Genomic DNA, 15437 nt, shown 5'->3' with positions numbered 1-15437 from the left:
ATACACCACTTTCTTTGCTCATTCATAAGAAGAATCTCCTCACCTGTTAAAATTTTATCATGAGATTACAGCAGTTCAGACACATCTTCAGGTCCCACCTCAAATTCTAGTTCTCTTACTATTATTTACACCACATTTGCAGTTAATTCCCCCGCAGAAGTCTTGAATCCTGGTTGAAATCAACTCCTTCTAAACTCCTATTAAAGTTGCTATTTTCACCTCTTACCAAATCATGAATGTTGCCAATGGCATTTAGAATGATTAATCCCTTTCCAGAGGGTGTTCCATTTACTTTGCTCAGATCCATCAAAGAAACCACTATCTATGGGAGCTATGTAAGCCTTACAATACATTATAAAATGTATTTCTTAAATAATAAGGCTTACAGTCAAAATGACTCCTTGATCCATGGGCTGCAGATTGGATATTGTGATAGCAGAATGAAAACGACATTAATCTCCTTGTACATCTCCATCAGAGCTTATAGGTAACCTGCATTGTCAATGAGCAGTAATATTTTGAAAGGAATCTTTTTTCCTGAGCAGTAGGTCTCCACAGAGGGTTTAAAATCTGTTCGCCCTCCACAGAGGGTGAACAGATGTCCTGTCATCAAGGTTTTGTTATTCCACTTATAGAGCAAAGGCAGGGCAGAATTTACATAATTTTTCTGGGCTCTATGATTTTTGGAATGGTAAATAAGTATTGGCTCTCACTTAAAATCACTAGCTACGTTAGCTCACCAGCTACATCAGCCCCAGCCCGTCCTTCAAAATTTTGAAGCAAGTCATTGACTTCTCTTTCTTAGTTACAAAAGTTCTAGATTGTCTATAAATAATATAGACCGTTCTAGCATTTAAAATTTAGCATTTAAAATCTGTTATTTCATGTAACCACATTCATCAATGATCTTAGCTAGATCTTCTAGAAAACTTCCTACAGCTTTTATGCTTCATCTTATACTTTTGTGTTATAAAGATGGCTCCTTTACTTAAACATCATGAGCCAATCTCTTCTAGCTTCAAACTTTTCTTCTGCAGTTTCATCACCTCTGTCTGCCTTCATAGAATTGAGAATTGGGGCCTTACTCTTGAGGCTTAAGATGATATTGTGGCTTGCTTGATCTTTTATCTAGACCACTAAAACTTTCTCCAAATCAGCAATAAGGCTGTTTCACATTCTTATCATTCATGTGTTCACCAAAGTAGCAATTTTAATTTCCTTCAATAACTTTTCCCTTGCATTCACAGTTTGGCTGTTGGTGCAGAGTCCAAGGTTTCAGCCTATGTTGTCTTTTGACATGCCTTCCTCCTTGTTAATTCTTTCTAGCTTTCGATGTAAAGTGAGAGACATGTGAGTTAATTCTTTCTAGCTTTTGATTTAAAGTGAGATGTGTGAGTTTTCCTTTCACTTGAATACATTGAGGCTACTATAGGGTTGTTAACTGGCCTAATTTCAATGTTGTCTTTCAGGAAATAGGAGCCTTGAGGAGAAAAGGAGAGATGAGGGAATGAACAGGCAGTCCATGGAGCAGTTACACACATTTATCAATTAAGTTTGCTGTCTTATATGAGTGAAATTCATGGTACCCCAAAACAGGTACCATAGTAACATTAAATATCACTGATCAGAGACCATCATAATAATATAATAATGATGAAAGAGTTTGAAATACTTCAAGAATTACCAAAATGTGGCACAAAGACCCACAAGAAGCACATGCTGTTGAAAATGACAATAGATTTACTCAATGCAGGGTTCCAACAAACCTTCAATTTGTAAAAAATATATTATCTATGGAGCACAATCAAGTGAAGTAAAATTAAATGAGGTATGCCTGTTTGTATTTACATATGTAATTATCATTTTCAATGCTCTTCATTTCTTTGTGTAAATTCAATATTGTCTCTGCTTGAATTTTTTTTAATATTTAGTGTAGTGCAGATTTGCTGGTAATGAATTCTTTCAGCTTCTATATATCCAAAAAAGATTTGTTTAGTCTTCTGTTTTTGAAATATATTTTCACTAAACCTTTGTCCAGCGAACTGTTTTTCAATAATGTGAAGACATTGGTCCATTTTCTTCTAGCTTGAAATATTTCTAATGAGAAATCTTCTGTCATCTTTAATTTTATTCCTCTTTAGGTAAAGTGTCATTAATTTTTTACTCCTTTTAATACTTTATCACCAGGTTTATGCAGTTTAAGGTGGTGTGCCTTAGTTATAAATAAGTTTATTAATACTTATATTATTTGCGTGTGTTTCCTTTTTACAAGTCTAATCCACTTGAAATTTAAGATGAATATAATGGAAAGTTGAGTCCAATTTTATGTTTTTATTTTCCAAGTCACTATCTAATTGTGTAAACATAATTTATCAAATAGTTCATTATTTATTTCCTCAGGGATTTAAGATACATGGCACATTTGGCATATACTAAATTTCTATACATGCATAGTTCTATTTCTGAACATTCTCTCTTCTGTTTAAGAAGAGTTTAAGCATGATATTTTTACAACATGCTTTAATATCAAGAAAAGAAAGTCCTTATTCATTGCTTTTTTCATGGCATTTATTTTTACACAATATAAATTCTATTTTTCTAACCCAAGAAAAAAATGCGCAGAGTATTTCACTGGGATTGTCTGAAGTTTATATAATTAATTTGGAAGAACTGGAATATTTATAATGATCATTTATACTATCTAAGAACCAGAAATATATTTTTATTTGTTCATTTTACAAGTATTTAAATTGATTTATTATATGTGTATTGAATATTTTTTATTAAATTAATTCCTAAACCTAAGTGTATTTCTAAATACATATTTATAATTCTTATAAAGATTTATTTAGTTATTATCTGTTGATATAAGACTATGCTTTATGTTTATATTATATCTTGCTAACTAATTAACTTATTTTATTGCATTTTTATTTATTTTAAATGCTCTTTGGCTTCCAAATCATGTTATTATGCTACCTGCCCCTGGAAACAGTTTTACCTCTCTGTGTCCAATTTTGTTCTTACGTATTGTCTACTGTATGCAATACAATTCAGGTTTCCTGATTTGCTATACTTAGTTAAAAATAAATGCCTAAATGTTTCTTTTTTATAAGTAGGATGATGACTTTGGCAGTTGTTACATGTAACATATAACATATAATTTGCTATAGTGTATAAAATATATAATATATACCTAATAAAATCATATCATTCATAAGTATATTTTTAAATATCATTTATTTTATTTTACTTTTTATTCCATCATTGTTTTTAACAAAAATGAGTATTACATTTTGTTAATACTTTTTAAGGATACACAAAAATAAGTTTATGGTTTTCTTTCTCTTTAGATCTATTCATGTGGCTGATTACATTAATGGATTCCTTAATATTAAGCCAACCTTGAATTCCTATAATAAATTCTATTTGGTTAAATTGCATATTTCTTAATGTGTTTTGGAGTGTTGGATTCATTTTGCTTGTATCATATGTGGATATTTAAATTGAAATTTAAAATTGAAATTTTAAAGAGACTGCTCTTTTTTTGTTACATTGTGGTAACATATAAATGTCTACATATAAATGTTATACTTGCTTCAAACATAACTTTAAGTTTTTCTTACTATATCTTCTGACTCACTTTAAGTGGCATATTTTTCTGCAATTTTAATAAGATTCTTTTATGAAAGTGTCTGAGTCATTTTTTTTATGTTGACCTTTAAATGTTTTCTCTTTCTCCTGTGAGAATTGGTCTTTTAAGCTTAAAATTATATGCTTTTTAGCATCTCCATAACTTCCCTCACTTACACAGCTATATTTTTACTTATATTTGTTGACTTTATATTTATTATGGCTGTGTTTTCACCTCTATTTTCTTCTCTTGACTGGGACTTTTTCCAAGACCAGAATCATTTACACTTGTTTATCTAACACTACGACAACATGAACGCAATAGATATGTGAACAATAATCACATTGTGTCATTACTTAATATTATTTTATTTATTTTAATTTTAATGAAATTATTTTTAAAGCAGATACCATTTGTATATTGTCTGCAATTTCTAACATAATCCCTAAACATGCCAATTGTTTATATTACGGCCTTTTATAAAATTAAAGGACTAAATGAATCTTTTACAAAATTTCAAAAATTAACATGAATCAAACATAACATTAAGACTCATTTTATTTCCCTATTCCCAAAAGATGTAGGTTTTAGTGGTACTATTGCCAGAACTAATGTTTAGTCGTTCTGCAATAAAAATTTCTTTCTTTTAGCTAAAAATTTTTAATATATGTGTTTAAAAATTTGAAATGAAGTAGAATATATTGTGTTGAGTTTATAACGGATAAGTGAAAAATTTTTAGAATCTTTTGCTGAGGTACTCAATGATTCATAAAACTAATATATCTATTATGAAAGGAAATAAAAATATAAATGTTTTGTACTATTGACTTATAATTCTGGGCAAAGTTGTTGTCTTCCTAAAGATGGTAGCCTGGTTTATAGAAAAACAGAAGACATTTATAAGATGTAAAATTAACAGATCTAAATAAAAACTTCCAAAGACATTAATAACAGCTGTGTTTTAACATTTTTTAAGCTGTTACATTCTCTCCACAGAAACACGTGTTATGGCAGCTACTGCAGGGAGTTCTATCGCAGTTGACCACAGGAAATAAAAAGTAAAGAAAGTTGCTATTTTTTTAGCTAGAAACTAAATATTTGCAAGACATTATATGATATGAGGTGCTGAGATACATTTAGGAAGTATTGTGAACCTTATATTCAATACAAACAAGAAATACACTATATTTATGTCAGCCTTAGCATTCTCTTATAATATATTGTGTAGCAAATTATGGATAATTGTGGAGCAACCAAGTTAAACTATTTTCAAAAGGAAATTCACATTCCAAATTGTTGTCAGGAACAAACTTTAATTTAAAATAAGTAATTTTTGTCCGTAATGTGTACTTGATATGATTTGGCTCTGTGTCCCCACCCAAATCTCATCTTGAATTGCACTCCCATAATTCCCTTGTGTTGTGGGAGGGACCCGATGGGAGATAATTGAATCATGAGGACACTTTCTCCCTTTCTGTTCTCATGGTAGCAAATAAGTTTCACGATATCTGATGGTTTGATAAGGGGAAACCCATTCCACTTGGCTCTCATTCTCTCTCTTGCTGCTGTCATGTAAGAAGTGCCTTTCACCTTCTGCCGTGATGTTGAGACCTTCCTAGCCGTGTGGAACTGTAGGTCCATTAACCTCTTTCTTTTTTAAATTGCTCCATCTCAGGTATGTCTTTATCAGCAGCATGAAAATGAACTAATACAGTACTCAAATCATTAGATGCTTACATTGTATTACTATGCTTCCAGAAAGTAGCATACACTCTCCATTTGCCTATTAATGAGGTGAGTCTTACTAATGCTGAAAGAAGTGACTCTTATTACTAAGTCATGGGTCAATTTGGGACAGTTTATTTTAAAAGTATGTTTGACTGAAGTGTATCAATGACATATGTCATTAGTATTGTATAGAAAATGTCATTGTTACTGAAATAAGCCTATGGTTTTTAGTTTGTTTAGATATAATCATATGCTTTGTCCCTTGACTTTTTGTAGGTGCTTTGTATTTGACAATTGAGACAAATCACAAATACGTGCCCCTGTGCATACAAACCCATACCCATAAAATACCCGTGGCCTACTTTACCTTATAACTAAAATAATCAATCATAGTTTTTCTTTCTAATTGTTTAATATTTTTCCTCTGGTGTCCTCATATTTCATATAAAAATAACCTAGTAGGAATAATTGTTTCTATTTTGGGGGAAAGGGGTAGAAATGAAAACGTATGAATTGGGTTCATTATTAATTTCACATTTTTGGAAATTGTAAATTTTTCTCAAACAATTTGAGAATAAGATGTACCAAGGAGAGGTGGAGCAAGCTTCCCAAAAGAAGCCTCCATCAATTGTCCTTTGTAACACCAAATTGAATAACTAATGTCCAAAAACAAATACTTGTATGGAATATTATCAGCAGCTTTATTTATAGTAATCAAAAACTGAAAAAAAATCTTGAAGTGAATATGTAAACAAATTGTGATACAGCATACAAGAAAATAAAAGAATTAAAAATAAAAAATTATACATTTTTTAAACATAAAGAAATCCCAAAAACATTATGTTTAGCAAAATAATTCAGAAACAAAGTGTATATATTGCATGATGCTCTTTATATGAAATATGAGAACAGGCTATGCTAAGGGAAATCAGAACAGTGGTTGCATCTAGTGCTTATGCAGAGTTTGACAGGATAGATGACAAGAGATATGTCTAGAGTAATGAAAATGTTGAATGAGATAACAGTCACAGAGATGTATATGGTAGTCCTCACAGTGAGATAATGGTCACAGAGATGTATAAGGTAGTCCTCACTTAGTATGGTAGTGAGGGACCATTCAAGCTGAAACCTTGCAAAGCATTGTTAATAATCCATTGGAAATGTATTATTATTTTGTGACTTGTGAAACTTTTAGTTAAAACATTAGAAACTCTTTCTTTCTCTTTTAAATGTTCAGGAAAACAGAAATAAAACTAGTATTTATTTAGAACACTAAAACATTAGAAACATGATTTATAATCCTTTGGATATATACCCAGTAATGGGATCACTGGGTCAAATGGTTTTTCTAATTCTAGATCCTTCAGGAATCACCACACTGTCTTCCACAATGGTTGAACTAATTTACACTCCCACCAACAGTGTAAAAACATTCCTATTCCTCCACATCCCCTCCAGCACCTGTTGTTTCCTGACTTTTTAATGATTGCCATCCCAACTGGCATGAGATGGTATCTCATTGTGGTTTTGATTTGCATTTCTCTGATGACCAGTGACAATGAGCATTTTTTCATGTGTCTGTTGGCTGCATAAAACTCTTCTTTTGAGAAGTGTCTGTTCATATCCTTTGCCCACTTTTCCAGGAGGTTGTTTGTTTTATCCCTGTAAATTTGTTTAAGTTCTTTGTAGATTCTGGAAATTAGTCCTTTGTCAGATGGCTAGATGGCAAAATTTTTCTCCCATTCTGTAGGTTGCCTGTTCACTCTGATGGTAGTTTCTTTTGCCATGCAGAAGCTCTTTAGTTTAATTAGATCCCATTTGTCTAAAGGATTATAAATCATGCTACTACAAAGACACATGCACATGTATGTTTATTGTGGCACTATTCACAATAGCAAAGACTTGGAACCAACCCAAATGTCTATCAATGATAGACTGGATTAAAACATGTGGCACATATACACCATGGAATACTATGCAGTCAGAAAAAAGATGTCCCTTTGCAGGGACATGGATGAAGCTGGAAACTATCATTCTCAGCAAACTATGACAAGGACAGAAAACCAAATACCACATGTTCTCACTCATAGATGGGAATTGAACAATGAGAACACTTGGACACAGGGTGGGGAACATCACACACTGGAGCCTGTCAGGGGTTGAGGGTAGGAGGGAAGGGATAGCATTAGGAGATATACCTAATGTAAATGATGAGTTGATGGGTTCAGCAAACCAACATGGCACCTGTATACCCTATGCAACAAAGCTGCACTTTGTGCACATGTACCCTAGAACTTAAAGTATAATAATAAAAAAAAGAAGAGAGAAAAAAAAAAACATTAGAAACATTGAGAATTAAAGTGTTTTCTTTTTTAATTTTATTTTAAGTTCAGGGGTATATGCTCAGGCTTGTTACATAAGTAGACTTGCATCATGGGGGGAGATGTACAGATTATTTCAGCATCTAGGTATTAAGCCTCATATCCACTAGTTATTTTTCCTGGTCCTCTCCCTCCTTCCACCCTACCTGCTCCGATAGGCCCCACTGTGTGTTGTTCCCCTCTATGTGTCCATGTGTTCTTATCATTTAGCTCCCACTTATAAGTGAGAACATGTGGTATTTAGTTTTCTGTTCCTGTGTTAGTTTGCTAAGGATAAGGGCCTCCAGCTCCATCCGTGTCCCTGCAAGGGACATGATCTCATTCTTTTTATGGCTGCATAGTATTTCATGATAATTAAGAGTAGTTTGAATGTTGCTTGCCTTCTTCTATTCATGGGTGAGCATTTTCTACATGTGTATGAGAATTATACTTCTTCATAATTTTGGAATCATTTTGAAAATTTAATATTTGTGCTTTTATATTTTGAAAAGTTCTTTAGTACAAAGTTTTCCTAGCATCACTTTCTCTGGGGCATCTGCAACCTTTCATTACAACTACTTCCTTAATTTACTTTAATAAGCTCACCTTTACTAAGATAAGTCTTCATAACTAGGTAAGGCTTCATTGAACGGTGGCATAGCATTGCCACAATCATTATTTATTCTATAATTCCATCTACATTCTGTTCAAATTTCACTTCTAGTATTTTCGGTTTTAATATTTGCTGCAGTTCCCTCTTGGTTGGAAAATTTGATATTTTATTTTATTTATTTATTTAGAAATGAAGTCTCACTCTGTTGCCCAGGCTGGAGTGCAGAGGTGCAATCTCGACTTACTGCAACCTCTGACACCTGGGTTCAAGTGATTCTCATGTCTCAGCCTCCCAAGTAGCTGGGACTACAGGGGCCTACCACCACGCCCGGCTAATTTTTGTATTTTTAGTAGAGACAGGGTTTTGCCATGTTGGCCAGGCTGGTTTTGAACTCCTGACTTCAGGTGATCTGCCTGCTTTGGCCTCTCAAAGTGCTGGGATTACATGCGTGAGCCACCGCTTCCAGCCTGATATTTTATTTTATTTTTCTGTATTGTAAAATATCACATGATTCACCACTGGGAGAAAAAAAGGCCATACAACTATGTGCTTTCCTACCTGTTGACGGACTGAATAACAGACTGCAGTAACCAGTCGTCAATAGACACTGAAATCAGTGATGTGATTGGAAAATGATCATGTTGCTCATCTGTGATTTGTGGACTGAAGAAATAGTGATGTTAGTGCTCTTGGCAATTATTTGCAGTTAATATACTATGGTAACTTAAATTTGAATTATGTTGCCAGGAGCCTGGTATCTGAAAATGTTTCATATGGAAAACATGCAAAGTTGAGGGCAGCCTATATTTGTTAATACTATTTCATTTGTTTTATTTATTTTGAGACGGGGTCTCGCTCTGTCACTCAGGCTGGAGTGCGGTGGCACGATCACGGCTCACTGCAGCCTTGACTTTCTCAGGCTTAGGTGATTCTCCCACTTCAGCCTCCTGAGTAGCTGAGACTATAGGTGCTATTTTTAGAAATATTTTTTCCAGAAATGGGGTTTTGCCATATTGCCTAGACTGGCCACCACAACTGGCCTTTGTTAATACTTTAAAACATTAAGGTATGCAAGTACGTGTAACCTATGTATAAATCAGTTTTTACCAATTACATTTCAGAAACAAATAAATATCTTTAAGTATTTTCAGAAACATCTTTTATTCCTTTGTCTTTTATACATGTATCTTTAGAGTATATATAGCATACAGGTCAGGGCTGAATATGATGTTTCAAAGAAATTATACAATTCTGATTCATTCACAAAATTATCACTCTTAGAAACATTTTTATGACTTGGTCGTTACACAGTCTGTAACATACAATACAGAACTGTAAACACAATGTTTCAAAGAAATAATAATATCTTGATTTTTTTCATGAAAGGAGAACTTAAAAAATCATCTCTTATACATGTGATTTATACAATGTAATACATGGAACACAAAGTAATGAACACAATGTTCTACAGAAATACTTTTTTCTTGTATAACTGAAACTTTATACCCATTGAACAGTAGTTCCTCATTTAACCCTGAAAGTCATCATTCTACTCATTGTTTCTATGAGTTTGACTATTTTAAATAACTCATATAAGTAGAAACATGTAGAAGCTTTGTTGTGCAGAAGCTTTTTATTTTGATGTACCCTCACTTGCTATTTTTGCTTTTGTTTCCTGTACTTTTGGTATTATATCAAAAAAATCTCTATCCAGATCACAATCATGAGGGTTTTCACCTTTTTTTTCTAGAAATGTTATAGATTCAGATCTTACATTTAAATACTTAATTCAATTTAAGTTGATTTTTGTACAGTGTAAGGGTATGATTTTATTATTTTGTGTATTACTTTATGCATGAATATACAGTTTCGCCGGTACCATTTGTTGAAGAGACTATTATTTTTCTATTGTGAATTTTTGACATGCTTATCAGAGATCTGTTGACCAATATGGGTGGGTTTATTTCTGGAATCCCTAGTCTGTTCCATTGGTCTATGTCTGTTTTGAGGACAACAAAACAGCTATAAATGGTAAACACAGTATATATTATTTTAATCCTATAACTTTGTAATATATTCTGAAATCAGAAAGTATGAGGTCTCTAGCTGTGTTGTTCTTTCCCAAAATTGCTTTGACTATTCAGGGTCTTGTGGTTTCGTATGAATTTTAGAATTTTTTCCCCATTTCTATAAAAGAAAATGCCACTTAGATTTTGATAGGGATTGCAATATATCTGTAAATTGCTTTGGGTAGTATGGACATTTTAAGAAATTAATTCTTCCAATCTATGAACATTAAGGGCTTTTCATTTGTTTTTGTCTTTTTAATTACTTTCATTGATGTTATATAGTTTTTTATGTATAAGTTACTTACCTCCTTGATTATGTTTATACCTAATAATTTATCCTTTTTGATGCTACTGTAAATGAAATTGCCTCTTAATTTTGTATTCAGATAGTTCATTATTATTGTATAGGAATACAACTGGTGTTTGCATGTTCATTTTGTATCCTGTAACTTTGCTGTATTTATTAGTTCTAAAAGATTCTTGTAGGGTTTTTTAGACATAAGATCATATCATTTGAAACAAAGATAATTTTACTTTTTTCCCAATTGGCATGTCTCTCATCTCTTTTTCTTGCCTAATTGATTTGGCTCCAATTTCCAGTACTATGTTGAACAGAAATCACAAGTGTTGACATCCTTACTTTGTCCTGGATCTTAGAGCGAATGTTTTCAATTCCTTACTGGTAACTATGATCTCTGCCAGTTTCATGAGCACTCTGTTTGAGCCTGGCCCTTGGGCACCACACTGAAAGTCTGGGACACTGGAAGCATGCTCTACTTCCTCTTTCTCAAGAGGGAGAAATCATAAGTCAAGGCAATTTTGATCAGCATGTTGTTGTGCTGACTTGGGGAGGGTTGCTGTGGATAAAATAAAATTGCTCTTCTTACCAATGTGTTTTGTTTCAGTTTTGTGCTCATCTGAAGTACTGCAACTTCTTACTTGGATTCTAAACCTTCCAAAATTTGGCTTATGATATTTATATGTTCGATTGAGGCCTGAAACTTTCTATTCTACTATCTTGCTGAAGTTACTCTTCTAAATATTTTTAAAGAAAGAAACAAAAGTATAATTTCTGGTAGAAAATACAATAAAAAAGTTTCAATTGTTTAATTAAATTAATTAATTGTCTTAGTGAGAGTTTAGAAATGTGGCTGAGCAAAAACTATGAGGTAAAAATTAATTGGAATTCTACACACCACTAATAAACAGAAAATGTAATTATAAATGGCATTCCATTTCCAATACAATTAAAATATAATCTATGAATACATCTTTTAAGAGTACATATAATTCATAAATTCTATAATGAACTTTTTAAAAGAAATTGAAATCAACCTAAATACCACATTCACAAAGAGACACCATATCATAGAAAAAAGACATATTTGCAGATTGATCTCCATATTCAAAGCAATTTTAATAAATTTTAATCAATATCCTAAAAGTATTTTTCATGTAATTAGTAAGCTGATTCCAAAATTCAAATGCATAATCCAAGCCCAATAACAGCCAAAACACTATTAAGAGGTGAAAGAAAACTGAGGAAACACGTCACACTCTATTTTGATACTATGTATGTAAGATATATTTATTTAAGCCAGGTCTGGTGGCTCATGCCTGTAATACCAGCACTTGGAGAGGCCAAGGTGGGCAGACCACTTGACGTCAGAAGTTTGAGACCAGCCTGGCCAAAATGGTGAAACCCCATCTCTACAAAAATGCAAATATTAGCTAAACATGATGGCTCATGACTGTAGTCCCATCTATTAGGAGGCCGAGGCATGAGAATTTCTTGAAATAGGGAGATGGAGGTTGCAGTGAGCTGAGAGCATGCCACTGTACTCCAGCCTGGGTGACAGAGTGTGACTCTGTCTCAAAAAATGATATATTTATTTAAAAAGTGTGGTAGAAGAGACAAATTAATAAATGGAATGGGATAGAAACCACATATACAGTCATGCTTATGTGAACAAATTACCTATATTAGATTGATCATAGCATACCATTGCAGTATGGTATGCAACTACTTGTTAAATAGTGCTAAGACAATTGATTATACACCAATTAAATTAATAGATACTTACATCCTATGTAAAAAGACTCCATTACAAATGGATTTAAATATAAAAAACAAACTTAAATCTAATAAGACAGTATAGTAAAATATATATACAAGACTCTTGAGTAGCCAGATCCTTAAACAAAGTACAAATATATTAATCATAAGCTTAAAAATGGTATTTTGGTTATATTAAAATTAAGAATTTCTGTTTACCAATAGAAAATTAAAAAAAAACAAGCCACAAACTGGCAGAAGGTACTTGCTACATATAACGACATCACAGACTACTAATATCAAAAACAGAAAGCCCTTACAAATCAATAAGAAATAAAACTCTTCAACATTAAAATGTTGGCAAAGGAGTTGCACAGGCATTTCCACAGCCAACTACTAATGACTTTTACATAATGGAAAGATGTTTAGTCTTGAATATTAAGAGAAATAGAAAGTACAGTAACAATGAAAAATATATTTTATCATTATCACGTGACCAAAAATTAAGAATTCTGAGAACACTAAGTATGGACAGGACATGTATAAATGCAACATGTTTGTGGGATACTACAAACTATAAAGGAGCACAACCACTTTGGGAAACAATTTTGAATTATCATATAAAATATATTCTTCTTTCAGCCTACGAAACCAGCAGTTCTGCACTAAGCTATGTATCCTAGCAGAGATTCCCAACTAGCCTCCAGAGGCACACAGCTGTGCAGAAGCTAGTTTAAAGATGTGCTAGGAAAGCGATTCACATAGCACCGAGGATAGCTCAGCTTTGTCCCTTTACCTCAGAGTATGTCACGTGGTCTGTGTACTGTAAGGTGGTTAAAATTAGCATTGATGAGAAGAGCAAGAACATAGAAGTGGCTTAAAATGGAAAACACATAAATAAATCGTGGTATGTTTAAACAATAGCATGATCTGCAGCGGAGAAATAAATAAACCACAATATAAGCAACAATATATATGAGTCATATGAATAGTCCAGTGATGAGGAAAAGTACTCTGAGTACCAAATAACAAGCAAGCTAGAGAGTATATGCTTGTGTGTGTGGGTTTGCCTATGTATTCATATATGTGTGTATATATAAAATCATGTTTCTAATGAACAGAATAATTACATAATATAATTATAGGATTTGTTTGTCTGAAAAAGTCATTGTCTCTCCTTCATTTCTGAATGACAGCTTTGCGGGAGAAAGCATTTTTTTTTTTTTTTTTTGGTTGGCAGATTTTTTTTCTTTTTTCTTTAGAACTTTTAAAATATCATCTCACTCTCTCCTGTCCCATAAAGTTTTGCTGAGAAATCTTCTGCTTACCTTACTGAAACTCCCTTGTATGTGATATGTTTCTTTTCCTGTGCTGCTTTCAGGATCTGCCCTTTGTCTTTGATGTTGACAATTTGATTATAATTTGTCATGGTGTAGTCTTTTTTGGATTGAATTTGATTGAAAACTTTTGACCTTCTGTTCCTGGGTATTTCATCTTTCCCCAGATTTGAAAAGCTTTCAGCCATTATCTCTGAAACAAGTACTCTATATTTTTGTCTCTGTTTTCTTTATTTAGCTCCTATGAGTATTTGCTGCCTTTATACTCTACCATCAAGCCTGTAGGCTTCATTTATTTCTTTTTTTTTTCTTTTTTCTTCTCTGTACATTTTCAAATAACCTGTCTTTGAGTTTACAGAAGCTTTCTTCTGTTTGATCGATTCTGTTTTGATGCTCTTTTCTGCATTTTTATTTCATTTACTGTAGTCTTTGCTTCAGAATTTCTAGATTTCTTTTACAATTTCAATCACTCTGATAAACTCTTCATTTTGTTTATTGTTTTCCTGAATTTTTTTTCTGTATTTTCTTGAAATACACCATACTTCCTTAAAAGAAATATTTTGAATTATTTGTCTGGCAGTTCATAGTTCTTCATTTCTTTGGCACAAGCTACTGATAATTATCATAGCATTTTGGTGGTAATACGTCTTCTTGGCTTTTCATGTTTCTTGTTGTCTTATAATAGCTATCTGTGCATTTGGTGAAATACTCAGCTATTCCAGACTTTTCAGGATAGTTTCAGTGGGGAACTACTTTCTGCTATAGGGTAGTGTGAGGGCACTGACTAGATGTGGTACAGTGGTTCTGGCACCAACAGGAGCACAGCTGTGTAGCCTCTGTGCAGCTCTGCCAACTGAGGTTGATGTTGGACCTCTTGAAGCCCAAATGTAGCATGTGGGCTAGTTCTCAGTGGTGGCAGAGTTGGTGTCTTGAGTATGGACATGTAAAGAGAGATTTTGGTTCCACAGTCCGGGGTAAAAATTAACCTGCCATGGTGATTACTCTGGTGTCTGAAGCATGGCTGAGTGCAGTGAATCCACAGTTTTGGGGTGCAGAGTATAGGCACTTGCAGAATGGATGCAACTCAAGGGCCGGGGTCATGGGCAAGGGTGGGAGAGGTGGTATCTCTGATCCCTGAATGGTACAACAGCAGCTGCTTCTGGAGGGGAAGAGCTGTGCACCCATGTTTTCCCCTCAGGGATTCCTTGGCAAAAAAAATGGCTGTCATTCCCTCAGTCTCAAAAGAAGTCAGAGTCCTCTGTGAAGCAAGTCACTCAGGACCCCTAGGTCTTCCACCACATGGTTGAAATTGATAGTATCTGACTTTCTCCTTTGTTTGAGCCATCCCCTGGAGTCTCAGGTATGCTTATCTCACCCGTGGTCTTTTGTATGTGGGTCTTCTTCATATATATACATCTATATATACTTGTATGTGTGTGTATATATATATATACATGTATGTATATCTACATATATGTAGATATATGTAGATATACATGTAGATCTAGATCTAGATCTAGATATTGCATCACTGTGCTGCTACTGATTCTTAAATGGGCTCTTCAGCATTCCCAAGGCAATTCTTATTTACGTATAGCTGTCTACATTTTTTGTGTGGTGGAGGGAGATAGGTGTGGTAT

This window comes from Piliocolobus tephrosceles, chromosome 5, assembly GCF_002776525.5.
Source record: "Piliocolobus tephrosceles isolate RC106 chromosome 5, ASM277652v3, whole genome shotgun sequence".
Taxonomy (NCBI): domain Eukaryota; kingdom Metazoa; phylum Chordata; class Mammalia; order Primates; family Cercopithecidae; genus Piliocolobus; species Piliocolobus tephrosceles.
The sequence above is the reverse complement of the archived record's forward strand: the minus strand, read 5'-3'. Positions refer to the sequence as shown.